Source organism: Apodemus sylvaticus, chromosome 2 (genome assembly GCF_947179515.1).
Source record: "Apodemus sylvaticus chromosome 2, mApoSyl1.1, whole genome shotgun sequence".
Taxonomy (NCBI): Eukaryota; Metazoa; Chordata; class Mammalia; order Rodentia; family Muridae; genus Apodemus; species Apodemus sylvaticus.
In genome coordinates this window covers 55,258,321-55,278,504 of record NC_067473.1, presented here as the reverse complement: position 1 = coordinate 55,278,504, position 20,184 = coordinate 55,258,321, and the positions used below count along the sequence as shown (strand labels likewise).

The window sequence follows — 20,184 nt, the reverse complement described above, 5'->3', positions numbered from 1 at the left end:
AGGAGCAAATATGGAGATAAAGTATAGAGCAGTGAAGGAAAGACCATCCAGAGACTGTCCCACCTGGGGATTCATCCCATATACAGTCACCAACCCAGACACTATTGTAGATGCCAAGAAGTGCTTGCTCACAGGAGCCTGATATGGCTGTCTCCTGAGATGCCCAGCCAGAGCCTTACAATTACAGAGGTTGATGCTTGCAGCCAACCATTGGACTGAGCACAGGGTTCCCAATGGAGGAGTTAGAGAACGGACTAAAGGAACTGAAGGGATTTGCAACCTCATAGGAAGAACAATAATATCAACCAACCAGACCCCTCAGACTAAGCCAAGGGGTACACAAGGCTCCAGCTGCACATGTAGCAGAGCATGGCCTTGTTAGGCATCAATGGGAGCAGAGGTCCTTGGTCCTATGAAGGCTCAACAGATGTCCCAGTGTAGGGGAATCAAGGGTGGGGAGGTGGGAGTTGGGTGGGTGGAGGAACATTCACAGAAGCAGGGGAGGGGGAATGGGCTAGGGGTTTTCCAGGAGAGGGTAAACTAAGAAAGGGGATAACATTTAAATGTAAATAAAGAAGATATCCAATAAAAAACATAAAAAAGAAAAACAAAAATATATATCTATAACTTCCCAACTATGTAAAATATAAGGGTGCAAGGACTAGGAAGTGTTGTGGGAATGGTACTTTCAGGGCAAGATCCCACCCAGCTAAACATACTGTCTGTGCTTACAAAGGCAGGCAGATGGCTAAATTTATTTGCAATGTTAAAAGAAATATGGTTGCTGTCTTTTTCTAAGAATTAGGGAGCTGGGGCTGTGGATTGCTGATTAGAGGGATAAATATAAGGGGAGTAAATGACTGAATTTATATGTAAATAAAAAACTGGGCCTTGGTCTGTGAGAGCTGAGCTATCTGAATGAGCTGTGTGGAGATCTCTGAAGAAAGCTGTCTCAAGCAGAGCACAGGCCATCTGTCAGCTTGTACCCACAACTGACTCTGAGACTGACTCTGAGTCTTTTGTTTTGCCGATCTAGGACCCCTCTTCAGGCTGAGGCTGGTCCTTGTCAGGAGTGTCACACAAACATTAACAGCTGCCTACCTTTCCCTCCTAACACCACTCTGATCTGTATGTAACCACTTCTCTATTGGTGGCTTTTTGCTCCTTAATGATTATAAATAATGCCATGGTGAAGGTCTTGGAAGAGTTATCTTTCAATATGTGTGTGAATCTATCTTTGGTAAAGATATAGAGGTAGACTTGTGAGGTCAAAGGTTTTGTATGTTTGAAAAGTGATTTAAAAAAAAAAAAACCTGCCAGGATGCCCTCCACACAGGTCACTGCCTTTCCACTTCTGAGAACATGGCTGCTTCTCCATCTGCCCAGACCGCCAGACCCCTGAAAATTTATCTCACTGCATTTTCAATGGGCATGCTTCCTGTGTTGAGAAAGCAAGAGGATATTCTAATGTATTTTAATATTTTTTTGTATTTCTTTGGTTTCAATACATATACTTTGCCCACTTTAAGAGCTTTGGGTTGATTGATTTCGTCTGAAGTAACCAAGTTCTAGGTTCAGTCAGAAACAGTTCTATGGTTGTAGACCATTTCTTTTTAAGTCACAATTTTGTCATGTTTTTTTACTACACGTATTTATTTGTGTGTTTGTTGGGGAGGGGACCAAACTTAATGCCGTGGCATGTATATGGACATCAGAGATGATTTTTAGAAGTTGGTTCTCTCCTTCTACTGTGTGGGTACCATGAATCAAACTCAGGTCATAGGCTTGGAAGCAAGTGACTTTAATCACAAGTCATCTCAATGGCTTCTCACTTTCTTCTTCTAATAATAAGTAAGTACCAAGAGTTATATGACAGGGGACTCAGATTTGAAGGTTATGGATTGACCCTTAGAATTCCTGACATCCTAAAAGAGCTTGACAAGATCTCTTTATCGGCTACCTATACCATCTGACTTCCTTCCCCTAACAGCCCACTGAAGCACAGAGTATTTCTAACTATAATGTGAGGCTCAGAGAATGTCAATGCCCAGTGTGGCAGAGCTGTAAACTCTTCTACTTCTGAAACCCTAAAAACCTAGCACATTATCATCAATGGTCATTCCTCACCACATTCGATGCTGACTTGTTTTTTGTTTTTTTTTTTTTCTTTTTCTTTTTAAGACAAGAGTCTCACTATACAGCCCAGACTGGCCTTGAACTCACGATCCTCATGAATCATCTTCCTGAACGGTAGGATCATAGGTGCATGCCCCAATATCTGCCTCTGGAAGGTGGTTCTTGGTCTTTCTAAATTCTATTAATCTGCCACTCCCTTTCCTCTCTATAAACACTCAGCGGACGGTGTTAAGCTACAACTATGTGGCAAGAATTTCCACTGAGTTTTCAGTTTAAGAGCTCTTAACTGTATGAAATAAGGCAAATGCTGGCATGGCCTTCATAATATTACTGTAAAAAGCTGTACATGGAGATTAGAAGGAGGGATAGGAAAGGATTCTTCAGGTAGAGGAAGGAGGAGGAGCAAGAGGAGGAGGAGGAGATGATGTTTAAAGAAAAACCAAAAGGATCAGAAGAGTATCGCAGGGAAAGAAACCATTCAGGACTTGGTGGGTCTGGAACATGAGAAAGTGAAGGGACATTGCGCTGTCGAGCTGGTCTATGTTGCTACACAGGGCATGGGCTGCTAGAAAAGGATCCTGGACTGTATTGCAAGTGCAAGCAGATGATATGGAAGGATTTTAAGAAAAGAACCATATGTTATACTATGATGCCTGGCTTGAATCACTGGTCTAGGTCTGCTGGAAAGAACAAGATCAAACACGGAAACAAGAAAACACCATTAGAGAAGTGGTTCGCAATCTGTGGGCTGTGACCTCTTTGGATGCTGGATAACCCTTTCATGGGTGTTGCCTAAGACCTTCAGAAATACCAGATACTTACATTAAGATTTGTAACCGTAGCAAAAGTACAGTTAAGAAGTAGCAATGAAAATAATTTTACAGTTGAGGGTCACCACAGCATGAGGAACTGTATTAAAGAGTCACAGCATTAGGAAGGGTGAGAACCACTGCTTTAAGGCCGGGGAGAATGACACATACATGTAATCTCAACACTTAAGAAGCTGAGGCACCAGGATCACAACTTTGAGGCCAGTTCAAGAACACATAAATGAGACTTTAATTCTTTTTTTTTTTTTTAAAGAATGCCATAGCATAGGCATAGAGAGAGGATGCTGGTTTGGATTAAGTTAGTAGCCTAGGAGACAGAAAGAGTCTGTTTGAGACATGTTTTGGAGGTAGAGCTGTTTTGAACGCCTCATGAGATGGATGTTCAAGTTAGGAAAACAGAAGAACCAAGACGGTCTACACATTATTTTTCCACTCATTTAGTTGGTGGTGTGGTGCTAGTTAATTTGAAGAAACCCAGAAGACTCTAGAGCACTCTCATTTTTCTTATTTCCTTCCTTTTCATTGTCTTTCTGTATATCCTTAGCCTTACAGAGCATGAATTCAAACCCTCTCTTCTTGATACCTTCATCTCCCTCTCGATGTGCCCTTTAGTCCTTCCTATCTGAGAGAACTTCTTCCAGTTACTTCCTCTGTTCTCATGTCTCCTTGCTCCATCACAGACACATGACTCTTCCCCATGAACAAACATGCTTTTTGCCAACTACACAGATGACCTCTGTTGCTAAATCCAAGGGCTTTTCAGTCTTCGTTTATCTCTGGTCCTCCCGCAGCATCTACACACTCATCTGCCATCTACAGCTCCTTGTTCCTTCTCCCTTCTATTCTGTCCCAATATCTCCCTAGCACCCTCCCTTTCTTGCCCTTTTCAATGGTGTTGTAATGATGCTTCTTGTCCTCGATACCCTCTCTTTTGGGGGATTCCATGTGCAACTATGAACCCTGACTTACTCTGATGATGCTAACACAGATGTCTCCTGAGCTTCTGCTTTTTCTGGTAAGCAGCACCCAGCGTCCCTCTGATATCCCATGGGCACTTCACCTCAGTAGGTTTAAAATTAAACTAAGGTCCTGCTCTCTGTGGCCTGCTTTTCTTTTTTTTCTTTTCTTTTTTTCTTTTTTCTTTATTTTTTTTAGAGACAGGGTTTCTCTGTATAGCCCTGGCTGTCCCGGAACTCACTCTGTAGTCCAGGCTGGCCTTGAACTCAGAAATCCACCTGCCTCTGCCTCCCAAGTGCTGGGATTACAGGCGTGTGCACCACCACCCAGCGTGGCCTGCTTTTCTTTCTAAGGTCTCTCTAGGTGACTGATACTCCTACCATCCTGACGTCCTGTTTATCTAAATCATAATTCTCCCTCCATCTCTCAATCATGCAGAGATAATCAATAATCAGTCTCACTTGTCTTAGTTATTGAATCCTTTCTTTCTCTCCATTTCCTTTCTTGCTATCTTTGTTTAAGAGGTTCTCCCTCCCCATTTTTCTTACGGTGCTGAAGCAACCTTCTGACTAATCTGGCTTACAGTGTCACTAATAAATGATCCCAACAGCAGAGATCTTTCTAAAGTGGCCATGTGATTATTTCAGGGTGTTCCATAAAATGAATTAACTTAAATTAGCCCAGGCTTGGTTCCCGGTACCCACACGGTGGCTCAAAACTGCCTGTAATATCAGCTCCATGGATACCTGACACTGTCTCCTGATCTCTGGCTCCTACATTCAAGTGGTATACATCCATACACTCAGGCACACATAAATACACATTAAATAAAGAAATAAACATTTAAAAAATTAACCAACAGCTTTCCACTGGCTTTAGAGTAAGCACAAACTTCTTAGAAAGACAAAGCCTTTCACTACACAGAAGCCTGCTTATCTGTCCAGTGTTCTGCTATGCATTCATGCAATGTAAATATCTGTGGAGCATCTTTGACTTGCTGGACCCCATCCTCTAGGCCCGGTCCAGGAGTATGCCTTTTTTACCTTAAATTCTTGACCCACAGTGCTTTGGGTGGGGTGGGTCTGGAATATCCCTCCCTTTATTGTATTTCTCTGGTTGGCTTACTCACTTCTATAGCTAAGCATCTCCTTTGAGCTCTCCTGTAGATGTCATCTCACTATTGTATGACTGACTGTGCTCTCACGTGTCTCCTCACGGTAGAAGATCCTGCAGGCCATCTCAGCCGTGTTTTATTTATCTTTGTATTTCTAGGGCCGCAGCAAGCACTCAATAATGAATTGAGTAACAGAGTTGGGTTTCAAAGTCAGGACTTCTCTTTCCAGCACAAATCTCATATTTCCCTACAATATCCTTTTTAATATGTTGAATTTGAGGGGTTCTCAATTACAACTGGGGTGTTTCTATCTGTTGCTAATTAAAGCCTGCACAGATAAATGTTTGGCTTCATCAGAATCCAACTGGTAACTTATTTTGGGCACCTTTCCTCCATCATCCCTCTACTTTCCTGATGGAGGCATTAGGGGTTAACTGCATCTGGAGCACCTGCAAGGCCTTCGACTGCTCTCACGAACTTTTGTACCTTTTAGCGTGTTGCTTCTGTGTCACTACAAGGGGAGGAGAGAAGAGATGCTTAGGAAATAAGGTAGATCTTACTCATATGGCAAGTGATATTAAAATTCAAGGTATTAACAATAAATCACCTTTTACATAAACATCCCCACCCCCATCCCCACCTCCCCATCTGTACAGTTAGGTATTACAGGTTGAGTGAAAAAAAGAAAAGAAAAGAAAAGAAATGTAAAAAAGACAGAGTGAGCTAGGGGCTGGAGAGATGGCTCTGTGGCTAAGAACACTGGCTGTTCTTCCAAAGGCCCCCGATTTAATTCCCAAAGCCTATGTGACAACTCACACCTGTCTGTAACTCTAGTTCCAGGGAATCTGACACCCTTATGCAGATATACATGTCTTTTCACACAGATAAGCATGTAGGCAAAACACCAATGCACATTAAAAAATTAGAATTGAAATCAATGTTGAGATCTTTTACTAAGCTTCCATAGGGACGCAGACATGCAAAGACCCAAGATGGCTGCCCAAGCTCATCTCTGCGCACAGACGTGGAAACCAATCTTTCTTCAATGCCATATGTGCTCTATTTTTTCATCAAACAAATTATCGCCATCAGAGCCCACTTATTTACACAGTCTTATCTTTCTGCCATTGCCTTGGTGATGTTCTTGTTATAAAGAGGAAGGAACTCGAAGCAAAAATATAAAAAGCAAGGCTGCCTTATCAGGGCCATAGGGGAATCGGGAAAGGAGACATTTAGTTCACAAGGTGATGGGATCTCCTATTGTAAAGTAGCTTTGCAATCACACTTTGTACTCTCCGGGCCACAATGCCAACCCATGCTTATTTCTCCTTCCTGGGCCTGGAATGAATTCAATTCTATGCCTTATTTAGTCAAATGATTTCTCCAGCTTCAATGTGTACTTTTGTAGGCTTCATTTTGGAAATATCATACTTAAATATTTTCTCTTCTTGAGTTTGTTTTAGTCCCAAAGCTGAGGAATGAAGATTTTTAGAGGGTGGGGTGGGGAATGGGTTTTTCTTGTGTCAAGAATGGCTTAACTGAAATGACTAAAAAAGTAGCCTTAACCCCCCTCCTACAATGACGTTTTCCACGAGAATTAGCATCTAATTGGGATAATTTGTTGTCAACGGAAAGCAAATATTCCTTTCCAAGAGGATCAGCGTGATAATGTCTTACCAGCTAGAGCACAGAGACCAAATATAAACCAGTTCTGAGAAACAGGAAGTGAACCTGACTGGTCTAGTCTGAGTGTCCCTGGCAGTGACGCAAATACAGAAATCAAATTAGGAAAACAAGGTATGTGGGTGTGAGGCAATGGATAATAACCCAGGATGCTACAACAGAAGCAAAGAAGCCTTTAACCAAATGCCATTCATTTTAATAACACCCCGAGCAGTTTGATTTCCCTGTAACACACTGGTGATTAGAGAGCCGGGATGAGCTTGAGTTCCCTAGCAACCGCATGTGCTTTTGAGACAGTCATTAGCCTTTCCGTTAATCCCCTCAACCCCTACTTCTAAACGTATGACTGACGTTAAAACGTTTCAGAAAGTGCTTCTTGAGATTTCCAGGAGGGACATGGGAAGGAATATAAAATAATAATAATAATAATAATAATAATAATAATAATAATAATAATAATAAATTGCTGTCCTACGAACTGCGGGCAGGTGAAAAGAGCCATGTTCCTATGTGCCCAGTCTGTCTCTACAGTTCATTGCGCTCAGGTCTAGGTTTCCAATTCCCCTTGGGGGAAAAGGGCAATGGAGGTGAAATTGTCGGGAGTTTAAGGTGGTCTCCTCTTGCTACCTGGAGCAGTATTGTTATGTCTCTCAGAAGCATCCCTCTGGAAGGCAGGGTGAACCCTGGAGTGTACAGGTGGCCATTTGTGTTGTGGCAGACTGTCTGACGGCTTGGACCGGGCAAAATATACCACATTTTCTTTCTCCTTTAAGCCCCATGAATTACCTTGGTCCAAGGAGCCTGGGGGAGGAGGGAGGAGGGAGGAGGGAGGAGAGAGGAGGGAGGAGAGAGGAGGGAGGAGGGTGGGCTTTTTCCTATTGATTGTTTAATTGCACCAGAGGCTGTTTGTCCAGGGCCACCGGCCAAGAGCGTTATTTTTTTGTGGCTAAAGTGGGGTTGGGCCGCTTTCCCAGCCTTTCCCCTAGATTTGAAGAAGACAACCTAGAAAGTCCAGAAAGGCTAGAGGAACCTGGGGTGTGCTGGCCTTTGCTTTTCAAGGGTGTCCTGCGGCGCCGCCAGGGCTTCTGGGATTAAGTTCTTGCACCCGTGAATCATTGCCTCTGGCTGGGTCCTGAGTTCGGGATCTACAACTCCACCCACCGTGTGGCTAGGGACAGCTGTCATTAGGCAAATAGTTATTCTTGCTGCTACTGGCAGAGCATCTCTTCTATGGCCTGGGCTCGCATTAGTCGGGCACTTGACTCCTTGGGGCCCCCGGGTAGCTCCTAGCGATCCCGCCGTCCCACCTAACCCCCCTGAGCGCTCCCTTCCCAAGGCGACCACCTGCCCCGCCCCACTTACCCTCGGCCCCGCGGGGAGGGCCCCTCAGGGTAGCAGAACCCTCCCTGTTCCCGGGCGGCTCAGGGGGAGCTCGGTGCTTGCCTCCAGCCCTTCGCTACCGAGGATCAGGTTCCTCCCCTCCTCCCCCTCCAGCTCCGGCCGCCGCTGCCGCCGCCTCCTTCTTGCATGACACAGCAGAACCGCAGCTGCAGCAGCAAGTCCAAACCATCCGCCCAGGAAGCGCCGCAACCAGGGCTTGGGAGGAGCGGATGGGGCAAGGCAGGGGTCTAACTTAGGGGTAGTCTTGGACCCACTTTGCACCATATACACCCTCTTTGCCCAGGGTAAGCCGACAAAATGTGGTTCAAGCTGACCAGGCCGAGCCATGGAGGAATGCTGGGGCTTGCTCGCAGAAGGGATGGGACCAGAGAGGAGGGGTAAAGGAGACCCCAGAGAAGGGCAGGCCATTTCAGGTGAAGAAAGGTAAGATGAGTCTGTGAGGTCAAGGGCCAGGCTGTGGAGGAGATGAAAGGAGGTCAAAGAGGTAAGGAGGTGCTGTTGCTGGTGGGGTTAAGTATTTGGGAAGGCCTGAACTGCGTACTTAAGTAGAGGTCTTAAGCTGGGAGGTCCAGGCAAAAGAGGGTTAAAAGGATGGAAGAATTAGACTTGAGGTTGGAAGGCCAAAAGGATGGGTGTTAGAATTAGAGGGGACCTAAGATGTAGAAAGACGGACAATCAAGGCCAGGCCAGAATATAGATTTTCCCCCACCCCACTCCTCAGTTACTGAGTTACTGTTTTCTTTTTCACAATTCTGCCAACCTAGCTTTCCTTATAAAGACGGGAAAAGTGTGAACCAACAGAGAAGTAGCAATTTATCATATATTTATTTATAGGATATTTCCATGGTACATAAATGACAATTGCGATTTGAATTAGACACCCCCCCCTACACACACACACACACACACACACACACACACACACACACACACACATTGCAAGCCAGTAAGACTAAGTACTTCAAACTATTAGTTTCCGTACATCACAAGACAGGAATAAGCCTTTAAACGTTAATACTAAAGTTAAATGCTAGCAGTGGGGACAGAATTAGTGGTTTAGAATATCATGAGAATGCATGCTTACGCTCTGTCCACACGCATGCATATATATGTATAGATAATTCCTAGTGTGTAGTATGTACAGTATGATTAAGGGATAAGCATGTTTTCCTGATCATCTTATTCCCAACCAAGCACGCATTTTACGGCAGTCATCTTGTCACCATTTGGAAGAATGCGGTCAGAAAAGTAGTGCCCAAACTGCCACTTTGGTTTTGTCTGTACCTTACAGGTCATGGCTCCATACCTCACTTCCTGACACAAACAAGTTTTTACTGTTGTCAGCAACAAAGCCCTAATATAGCCGTGGAAGAGAAAAACTGCGTTGCATTTGCCTCTTGAGAGCATCATCAACAGTTATCGGAGGACTGTAATTCCAGAAAGCTCCAAACCTGGTAGGATGGTCATTGTGAACCAAATGCCCGATTCTGCCTGTTGTTATTTTCTGGGCATTTCCTTTCTACCAACGATCTGCGAGTGAGCTCACTGAGAGGGCAAATCTGGCTTTTCTTTTTGACTTTGTAAAATTTAATCAGGCCTGATAGGGAGCTCGCAGCTCTTGGGGGAAAATAAAGTAGGAACCACGAAATGTCATTTTAACAGAGCGTGGGCTTGGTGACTGCAGGAAAGGATTTAAGGACGCTCCTGTTCCGCTCGCTGTGTAATGTGCACTGGCTCCACGCACGCACCGACGCCATAGCTCCCGGATGCAGTGGCTTCCTTATCTGGGCTTTTGCAGCGCCACAAGCCCCTTCGGGGTGCTTCGAGGGGCTCCCGGTGGGTGGTGGTACAAACGCTGCGGCCGCCGCCGCCGCCGGTCCTGCTGCTGTTGTTGCTGCTGCAGTCACGTGGGAGCCCCTTTAAGTTTCCATAGAGAGGCCTCTCCGGTGTCACATGATGGACATGATATAATGAAACAACATTGTGGAGAGGAAAGCATTAGGGGAGCCCACGGCTACAAAACAAGTGCGTGAGAAGAGGTGGGAGAAAAAGAAACTACGCCACCTCTGCAGCCGAGCGCACGCAGCAGCCTGGCGTGACAAGTGGGCGACGCCGGGGGCAGGGAGTGGGGGTCCTCCGCCCGCTCCGGGGACCCTGTCGCCCACCGTGCGCAGAGCAACTTTTAACCGGCAGCCCCGCACCTGTCTCAGAGTCTCCATCGCTCCCCACCACCATCCTGGGAAAATTCTAGAAGAATACGCTCTCGGAATCTATGTGCGCATCATTTTCCCCCTCGCTCCGGAGGAAGGAACCAGAAAAGAGAGCAAAGCGGTGTCGCGTTCAGCCTCAAGGTAAGTTCTTTAGGGTGGGGAAAACGGGTCCAGCAGGACTAGGGGACAGGATGCGGAGCTCGACTCCCACCTTGGGGGTGGGAAAGGCGTCCCCGCACTCCCGGTGAGGCAGATGGGTTGGCGCGTCATCTGTGCTATTTTTCCCGGAGGACTCTTTTGACGTCCACCCTCGCACTCCCCGGGGCCCCCTTGCCGCCCCCCGCAAGGGGCGAGCGGCTGCCGGCCGGGATGCTCAGCGGGCGAGCGAAGGAAGAAGGTAGGGCTGCTGCGTGGAACGGGCATGTAGGAGCGATTTCGCCATGTTTGTGTTGCTAAGAGCACTTTTTTTTCCCCTTTGCGGTGGCTTGATGCCACATGGCTCCTCCGGAGCTGCTGCCGGGTTGAGAGCGAGTGGTTTTTTTTTTTTTTTTTCAATGTCCGCATTCCAGCTAATGTTGCGCAGATAAAATTCAAACTTGAGGTAAACAGACGAGGAGGAGGAGGAGGAGGGGAGGGACCAGCGGGGGGGGGGGGAGGGAGGGAGGGAGGACTGTTTCCATTTCGAGATCCCACCTCTTCACTCAGAGGAGACCAACATCCCGAACCTAGAGGCAACTAATGCATGGCTCCCACGCCCCCCCCCCCCCACCTCTGCCATCAACAAGAAGTAAGGGCTGGGGGCGAGCGGTTGGGAGGGACGCGACGTTTTGGTTCTCAGGGGGTTGTGTGTGTGTTGGTGGGGAGAGGCAACCCCTGGGAAGCCGGAGCTTTGACTTGGGCTATTATTTTGGCGGAGGGAAGCAGGATGCGTTCTCTTGCTCTGGAGATGGGGGGTGGGGGGAAGGGGGTGCATGTCGCCCCTCTCTGTCACTATGTAGTCGTGTTGCCTCACCCCCCCAACACAGGTTGCCCCCACAGGCAAGGTGGGTGGGGCTTCGGGGTTCCAGAAGGCAGGTTACCTAGCAGGTGTGTAGGGTGGGCATTTGGATCTGGTAAGTCGCTTGGATATGGTAGGGGACCGTGGAGGAGGCGAAGCGAGTGCGTAGGTAGAAGTGAGGCTAACGCTTATGTATTGGGGTGGGGGGGATGCTTTTAATTAAAACCAAGAGAAAAATCAAGACAGCCCCCCCCCAATATGTCTGTTTCAGCTCGCAGCGAAGCTGCTGCGTGAGTGGCGAGGACGAGGGCGAGCTTCGTCATGTGGCACACTGTAGGCTTCTGACAGCTTGGAGCCATCTACCCCCTCCCGCGCGCGCCCGGGGCGGAAGGTGTGGGTTGGGTGGTCCGAGGCGGGTGACGTCCGAGGCGGGGTGGGGACAAGGCTCCGGAGCGCCAGGGTCCGCAGCCACTGCTCGCTCGGAACGGCGTGTCAGGGAGGAGGCGGCCACGTGAGGGGTCCGCAGCAGCTCGCGAGCTCAAGGCTGGGGGCGAAGTGCGTAGCAAAGAGTCGTGACGGGGGTGACACGCAGCCGCCGTGGCCCTTGCTCACTGCCCACGCAGGGCCGCGCCGCGGGTGGGTGCGCACTCACGCGCCCGCTCCCCGGAGACCGTTTCCGGCTCAGGGCCGGAGCCGGGCGGTAAACAGGGTGGTGCCCTCTGCCCTCCCGCCCCCGGCCGGGCGGAGGCGCGCGATCGGGGCGGACGAGCCGCGGTGGCGAGCACGCGAGCGCGCGCGCGCGTGCCCCCGCCTGTCCCGCCTCCTCTGTTTTTGTTTTGATGGAGCCCGCGTGCAGCTGGCGCGTGTCGAGTCACGTGCCGCGGCCGCGAGGGGGCTGGGCGCTGGCGACCGGGACGCGGAGGAGGGTCGCAGACCCCCCAGAACAGCCCGAAAACTACTTCTGAGGTACAGTCTTGCGGGGTTAGTCGCAGTTGTTCCCCTGGAGCAGTATTTGGGTTCGTCGTCACAGCATCCCCAGTCGGCTGTTCTCCCCTCACCCCCTCCTCGGGCCGGGGACTCAACACAGGGATCCAGTGGACCTCCCAGGTGTGTTATATCAGTGGACACAGAAGTACCTACATGTGGCTCTTCATCAGGCTGCAAGGTGTAATCAATCAACCCGAGAGCTTTAGAATTAATCCCGATACCCATTCTCACAGCTAGGGAACTGAAATCCAAATAGAGTCTGGACTGAAGGCCATTTTCTTCACCTCCTCCTTCTCCAGTAATTGTGACGCAGTAGGAATAAAAACTGATAGGTAGCCAGCCAGCTTGATAGGCTAGATGTTGAGTCATCTGTATTTACGCATCGAAGAGTGAAAAATAGCCCCAATAGTTAACATGTCGGGCTATCACTAAATGGGGCCTCTATGTGCCAGACGGGATGACTGCGCAAACATGGCGACAACCCTGGAGGAGTAACAGTTTTTACATTTGGAGGAATGGAAGCACGGGAGGTTCTAGCAGAGCTGATGCTTGAGGACTCCCTGATTCAGGGTCTCATGGGAGCAGGTCCCAGAGTACATATTTGAAACCACTGCTTGAGGGTTGCTGGAGAGACCTTTCACCTTTGCGGATGACCTAGGAATAGTGCATGTTAGCCCGAGGGCCCGGATTTCTGTACATGGATTTCTATTGTTACAGCTTCTATCTGGAACGGTTCCCTTGTTTGGAAGGGAGGAGAACCGTTTGGTAAATTCATTAATGCCTTTAGGCTACTTATTCTAGAAGTTCACTGTGGAGGAAGGCAGTGGGGGCCCTAAGCAATTTGAAGCTAACAGGTGGATCCCTCAGAGTATCTTCTTGTTTGTTGTCATTTAACATACATGTAAACTGAAGGAAGAGTCCAGAGGATGCATCTGTGTTCAACCTGTGCTCAGTATATCAGGACGACATGGTAGGTCACAGTTTGGTTGTAGACAAACTGCCCCCATTGGGTACAGTGTCTGAAAAATTATGCTCTGAAAATTTTGGAGGAAGCAGTTATTCCAGATTACAGAAACTTTGCTTTTTTACTAACATCCCTTTTTCCTCCTTGGTTTGTTTATTGTTTATGTGATTTTGGTGGGAACCTTAAGATATGGGGGTTCCAGTACTTGTCTAGAAAATGTGCTTGCTGATACCTAAGGTGATATCAAATAACACATTAAACTCCAGTTTCTCTCTAAACAGTTGTAATTCTAATGATCTTGTGATTATTTGCATTATCATTGTTGTCTTCTGTGACCTAAAGAACTCTGAATATGCATACTAGTGACTGCCACCAAATAGCATTCGCTGCATGGTGGGCAAAGGTAAGTATATTTGAGACCAAGGGTTTTAAAGGTTAATGATCACATTCCTTGCAGTTTGACGAGCGGAGCTTGAAGGGCCCACCCAGGCCAACGCACCATAAATGTGAATGTCGCTGGTCGGGAATAAAGAATTGTCCAGCCACACGTTGTGTGCCTGTCTATCCTGGTGCCATCACCATGAGTGACACCTTTTTCTTAAGAATTGTCAGACTGTTTAGGGACTGGTGGTCTCAACTTTCCTAATGCTGTGACCTCCCCCTTGATACAGTTCTTCATGTTGTGACCCCCAATGATAAAACTATTTTCATTTCTATGTCATAACTAATTTTGCTGTTATGAAATGTAATATAAAGTATTTGTGTTTGCCAATGGTTTTAGCCTACCCCTGTGAAAAGGTGACCCCTAAAAAGAGTTGAGGTGCCCAGGTTGAGAACCCAGGGCTTGGGGGTTCTTACATAGCTCCGTTAAGATGGCTTATCTGCTTCTTGGGTACCTCCTCTTTTTGAAGAAATTGTTCTTAAAAAATTTATATTGTGGGTGTTTGGTCTGCACGTACATCTGCACACCAGAAGAGGGCATCAGATTCCGTGGGGCTATAGTTAAAGACTATGCTATAGTCAACAGCATTTGACTACCATATAGGTGCTGGGAATTGAACTCAGGGCCTCAGGAAGAGATACTGGTGCTCGTAACTGCTGAGCCATCTCTCCAGCCCCAACATTTTTTTTTTAAATGTCGTGTGGTCTTACGCACGTCCTTGGCTCATTTTGTCAGACGCAGATCATCATACTGTATGGGTCACAATAAACTGCTAATCAAAGTTAGGAATTCTTTTTTTAAGTATCAGTGACACACTTTGGCACTGAATTCTTTGCACTGGTCGCCATTGAATTCTCTTTGCTTCCCTCACCCACGTTCTTTCCGAGGCACCCTTACCACCTCTTGCTATGAGCGGTCAGGTGAATGGCACACTACCTTTTGTGAAAAACACGATATGGCGCTGCTGATGCCTTTTTGCGAATGGGATAGAAAAGATGGCAGTAACGACCAATGGTTTTCATTTGCTTTCTAGCTTCCCTCTTTTTTTGGCCCCTTGGACAGTACATTTCCTTACTGATAACGCCGGGAGAGTGGCTCCCTGCCAGTGCCACTTTCCCCCTTATTTGGAAAGAAATGACAGGCATTACCAGCAGATGTGCTTTTATGTGCTGTGTGTGGTAAGGCACAAATACTTTGTCATATTTCATTACGCTATAATTTTCAGATTGGGTATACAGAGCTATGTTGCGAACCCCTCAGCCCTGTGGGGCTTTCTGAGACGAAGAAGAGATTTTTTTTAATCTGTGATTTACAGTATGTTACCTGATTGAGACCCTCAAGCATCTTACATCTTAAAGTGTGGCTTGAGGTGACACAGAAACTGAAGTTGGAGTTGATACAAATGTAGTCAGCTACTAGTGGCTCCTTACAGGACGCATGGAGGATTTCCTTCTCTTTGAGTCTTAACATGTAACAAGCAAACATTGAAGCTAAGACAGTGTACCTTTAAAAGAGAAAACTTGATTATTCTAGGGCATTGGCACAAAGGCTTCTCATTCCTAGATTCTCGGGACTTGCTGGTGACATTTTTTCCTGACCTGGATGAGGCCTTCAGCTAGAGAACATCTGTGTCATTACATAAGCTGCTCTTGTACTGTATGTGGTCTCGTGGTCTCTCTTTCAGGAACAGAGTGAAGAAGTTGAGGATAGCTATAATGATGAGTAATTATTTACAAATGGAGGGGAGTAATTGGAGCATAAACCAGACGAATACCTCACAAGCTGAATTAGGTGGTGTTTTGTGTTTCAGCGTGTTGTGAGGAGCCAGGCAGGATGTGTCTCCGGTGAGGGCTTGGCATCGGGAACACTCAGATATTTATTGAGTAAGCTGGTCACGTCATTTCAGCCCCAGAGTGCAGGTTGAAGAGTAGAGGAGAAGACCGAGGACACAGTTCTCACATCACTCTGACGCCACGGTTCTTCCAAGGCGTTCTGGTCAAGTGTGACCTTGATTTCTTTCCCTTAGTTGTTATCCTCATTTCATGACAGAGTAAAAGTCATAAGACGTGGTGTACAGGTTAGAAGGAGACTATATGCACACGAAGAAAAACAAGTATTTTGCATGGTGAAGAAAGTAAAATTCCATGCATTGAAGAGCTTTAGTTAGGTTATTTGGCTCATGACATAAAATAATAGTAATAATAGTAATGATGATGTTAATTCTGAAAAGAAGACTGAAAATACAACCCCAGCAAGGCATGACATTGAGAAAACAATTTCAGCATAGGAATGGGAATGGAGCCTTCATTTTATAACCTCTCAGCCTCAGTCTGTGCTAGTGAACCTTGGAAACGGCTCCAAGTGGCTATTTAAGGGAGACCGGGAGCAAGTGTTTTATGATGTAAGTAAGTACTGGAGAATATTTTTATTAAAAATGTATAGGACATGTCAAACATGCTTAAAACAAGGACTTGAAGGTGGGAAACCCTGATGTCCTTACATGTGAACGTCTGCACTGGGGCTGCATGGCTGTGCAGCTGCCGTGCGTGCAGCAGTGTTTGCAGAAGACTGTACAGCAGTCCACTCTCCCTCCATCTTGTGCAGCAGATGGGCCCACTTGATGCTGTGATGTAATGCCTGGGTTTTTCAGCCTGCATTTTTTCCACAGCTTCTAGAATCCCGATGTCGTCGTCGGGACCTGTCATTCTGCCCCACTGTATGTCCCATAGTGAAAACTAATTTTACTATAAAGTAAGTATAACACAAGGAAATACAACCCTGTCCCCTCAAAACAAAATCAAAAGGCATGAATATTCTGATGTGAAATGTGAACTGAGGAGGGCAGCAACCCTTCTCTTCAGGAATTTCTGCCTATTTTTGTGGCCTATTTTAAAATAATTCTGGAGTGAATCTCTGTACAGGGTCTGAATGAGCCCTGTGGAACTCACTGCATAAGCCAGACTGGTCTGCCTTTGCCTAGTGTGTTGGGATCAAAGGTGTGCATTACCATGAAGGTGCAATCATTTTGATGGGTACAAATAATGATAAATAAGTGTAAGCTCCTCAGACTGTCAACCAAGTAAGTGCTCCTGTAATTCCTGTTGTTGCCTTAGAAACAAAACCAAACACAAAACCTTAAGACAGAAGTGACCCTAGCTGAACAAATGGAAGGAAGCCTTTGATACTTTGTGTTCAGGGGTCAGTCGTGTGTAGGCTGCATTTTTAGGTATTCAATATAAATTAACATAAGTAACTTCTATTTGCCTGTGTCTACTACATATCTGGTAATGCAGTTAGATCGATGACACAGAATCAGGAGACCTTTTGTCTATGAGAGCTCATAGGACTAATTGGATTCAGGTGCAGTGTTAACCTTGGCTTACAGAGAACTGTCGACAGTGAGTGACCAGGGTCTCTACGTTCATAGAAGAATTTAAGAAGGCTGGGTGTGTTTCCAATGGCCATGCCGGCTGGCAGGAGCATCACAGGTTCAAGGCTAACCTATAAGACTGTCTCAAAAACAAAATTGAATATGAGAAAATGTTTGGCTTTACTTCTCTGTGGAGTTTGTTAGGTTGGACCCATGGTTCTCAAACCACAGAGGGCTTGTTAGAACATACACTGCTGGCTTCCCAGACCGCCAACTAGGTAGGCCTTGGGTAGGTGCACAAATGTGTACTGGATTCCCAGGATTGCTGGTCACCATGCTCAAAGGACCACAAAGGAAATTAGGTTAACTTTTATTGTTTTACTCATTGAAGATTTCTCTCTCTCTCTCTCTCTCTCTCTCTCTCTCTCTCTCTCTCTCACACACACACACACACACACACACACACACATACATCCTCACACCCTGCTTACATCACAACCCTTACCATTGCTTGATTTCTCCATCATGACATTTAAAAATTGTCGTATGGTAATGATTATAACTCCTTGACAAATTTCCAGGTTTTCAGGAAACCTTGGGTCTGTTCAAACTCAGATTAAATATTTCTGAGTAGCTAGACAATTCTCAGTAAAGACATATTAAAATAGCCAGGTCTGGTGCCCCATGTCTTTAATCCCAGCATTTCGGAAGCAGAGGCGGGTAAGTTTGAGACTAGCCTGGTTGACATAGCAAGTTCTAGGACATCCAGGGCTACTTGGATCATGTTTTTAAAAATATTTCTAATGGTAAATGTCAGAATTGTAAGCTGCCAGTCTAACTTCCATGTATTAAATACTAACCAGTCACCTTTTCTTTTTCTTTCTTTCTCTCTCTCTCTCTCTCTTTTTCATGTGTGTGGGTATTTTTCCTGCATGTTTGTCAAATGTGTTATGTATATACAGTTCCTGAGGAAGCCAGAAGAGGGTGTCAGAAGCCAGTGTGACCAGTAACTGGAATTACAGATGATTGTGAGCCTCCATGTGGGTGCTGGAAATCGGACCTCCATCCTCTGGAGGAGCAGGCAGTGCTCTTGACCATGGAGTCATCTCCTGTCCAGCAAATTGCCTTTTAAGATAGCCGCAGAGGAGTAGCCTGCAACACAGTATCAGGGGCTCACTGAAAAGAAGTGGGTCTATCACACAGAGTATTTCTAGTTGAGATTATATAACTTTGGGTCTGTACTAGACAGTGATAGCAATGGCACAGAAGTCCTCTGAAAACAGTGGACGCAGGGTACAGCATATGCTCAGGAACAAGATATGCTATGTGCAGAATACATAGTAAGTCAGCACAGTCTGTAGTTAACAGGCTGTGGGCACAGTAACAGGTCTGGGGCTTCTACCAGCCTGTGGGTGAGAAGCAAGGGGTCAGTCAGGGATAACAAGACCTTGTTTTAGAGAAGATGTCACAGTGAACCTGGAACTCTATGTGGGCGCTCTAATGTACGTGCTAAGAGGGCAGGAGCTCTGGAGCCCCTCCAAATGATAATCAGGTGAGTCAGGGTCTGAAATAAGCCGAGGTAGGGCTCCACAGCTTATTCGAAGCAAGAGAGTTCAGTGGAAAGAAGTGATTCCCATTTGAAGTCTGTCCAGCCTTATCTGAGAGAGAAATCAAATGGGATCTATAAAGAGGAAGGACCGGTGGCAACTATGAGATCTTTTAAGATTTTAAAACACTTTGCAGACTGATTAACAGGACTAATTATAGCAGCACAGACTTCTCTGTTAGGAAATAATGGCTGTGAGCTTTCATTTTCTATGTCTGTCACCACGTCCTGTTATTTAACTCATGTCAGACTTTTTTCATGTTCTGTCAAGAGTCCGTGCTTACACTTTTAGATGGCTTTGATAATCATTAACATGTTTAAATCAGATTTCTCGAAGGCAGGCATGTTGCTTCTTCCAGAGTGTGTCTGATGGATTTGTGTGGGCCAGAGCAGTCTGCAGCCTCCAGACTGGCTCCTCTCTGCACAAGATTTAGTTTTTTCTTGAAACTTTATATTTTGTAATAGCTCTTAGGAAATACTGAAACTTAGACTCTTGGAGCTGATTTCGGCACACGTGACTGATTTTAGACTTTCATAGAGCTCTAGGCTTGAATCTGTTTATTATGTTGAAAAGATGTGCTACTGAGACCTGCAGTCCTTTTTGTGTTTGACACTGGGCATGAAGATGCAGATCTTTATTTGAATATTTAGATTTTATTGTATTTATTTTATTTTATTTTGAGACAGGATCCCACACTGTAGCCAAGGAGTCTCTGGAACTCACTTAAGTATCCCAAGCCACCCTTAAATCCTACAGCAGTCTCCTCTTTCTCAGGCTTCAAAGTGCAAGAATTATAAGCACAAACTGTTAACTTGTCAGTTAAATTTGTGACATAATTTTAATTTCTGGGTTCGGTGGACTTGAGAGTGCTGGGACCAGCCGGGCATGGTGGCGCATGCCTGTAATCCCAGCCCTTGGGAGGCAGAGGCAGAGGCAGGCGGATTTCTGTGTTCGAGGCCAGCCTGGTCTACAGAGTGAGTTCCAGGACAGCCAGGGCTAAACAAAGAAACCCTGTTTCAAAACAAAAAAAAAAAAAGAGAGAGAGAGAGTGAGTGCTGGGACCCAGAGAGTCCATTGCCATGCCTACTGTAGATTTCTTCTCCTGGCCCCTCCTTGAGTATCCCTTTTCTTCCTTCTTCTAGAGCAGTGGTTTTTTCCAAGCTGTGGGTCCAGCCCCCTTGGGGATTGTTAAGCAACCCTTTCCCAGGGGTCACCTAAGACCTTTGAACAACACAGATATTTACATTAAGATTCACAGCAGCAAAATTGAAGTTAAGAAGTAGCAATAAAATCATTTTATGGTGGTGGCAGGATCACCACAACATGAGACAGTATACTAAAGGGTCACAGCCTTGATAAGCTAAGACAGTTACTGTTTTTCTTGTCTTCAATAAAGACCTTTCTATACGGGAGCATCTGACTCATTTCTTTCAGTTCCTTTTTTCTCCAACCTGTGAAAATTCTGTCATCGCTGTGCATGCAGCCT

General features: G+C 46.2%; 1 long non-coding RNA gene across 2 annotated transcripts in view; it reads left to right on the top strand.

Annotated features, from left to right (window-relative positions):
- The first annotated feature begins 9,942 nt into the window (after positions 1–9,942).
- LOC127678441 (uncharacterized) overlaps positions 9,943–20,184 on the top strand; it is a 136,216-nt gene continuing 125,974 nt past the window's right edge. For both annotated transcript variants that reach the window (XR_007976560.1, XR_007976561.1), the window contains exon 1: positions 9,943–10,472. This is a non-coding gene — a long non-coding RNA (uncharacterized LOC127678441). The remainder of the gene's footprint in view (positions 10,473–20,184) is intronic.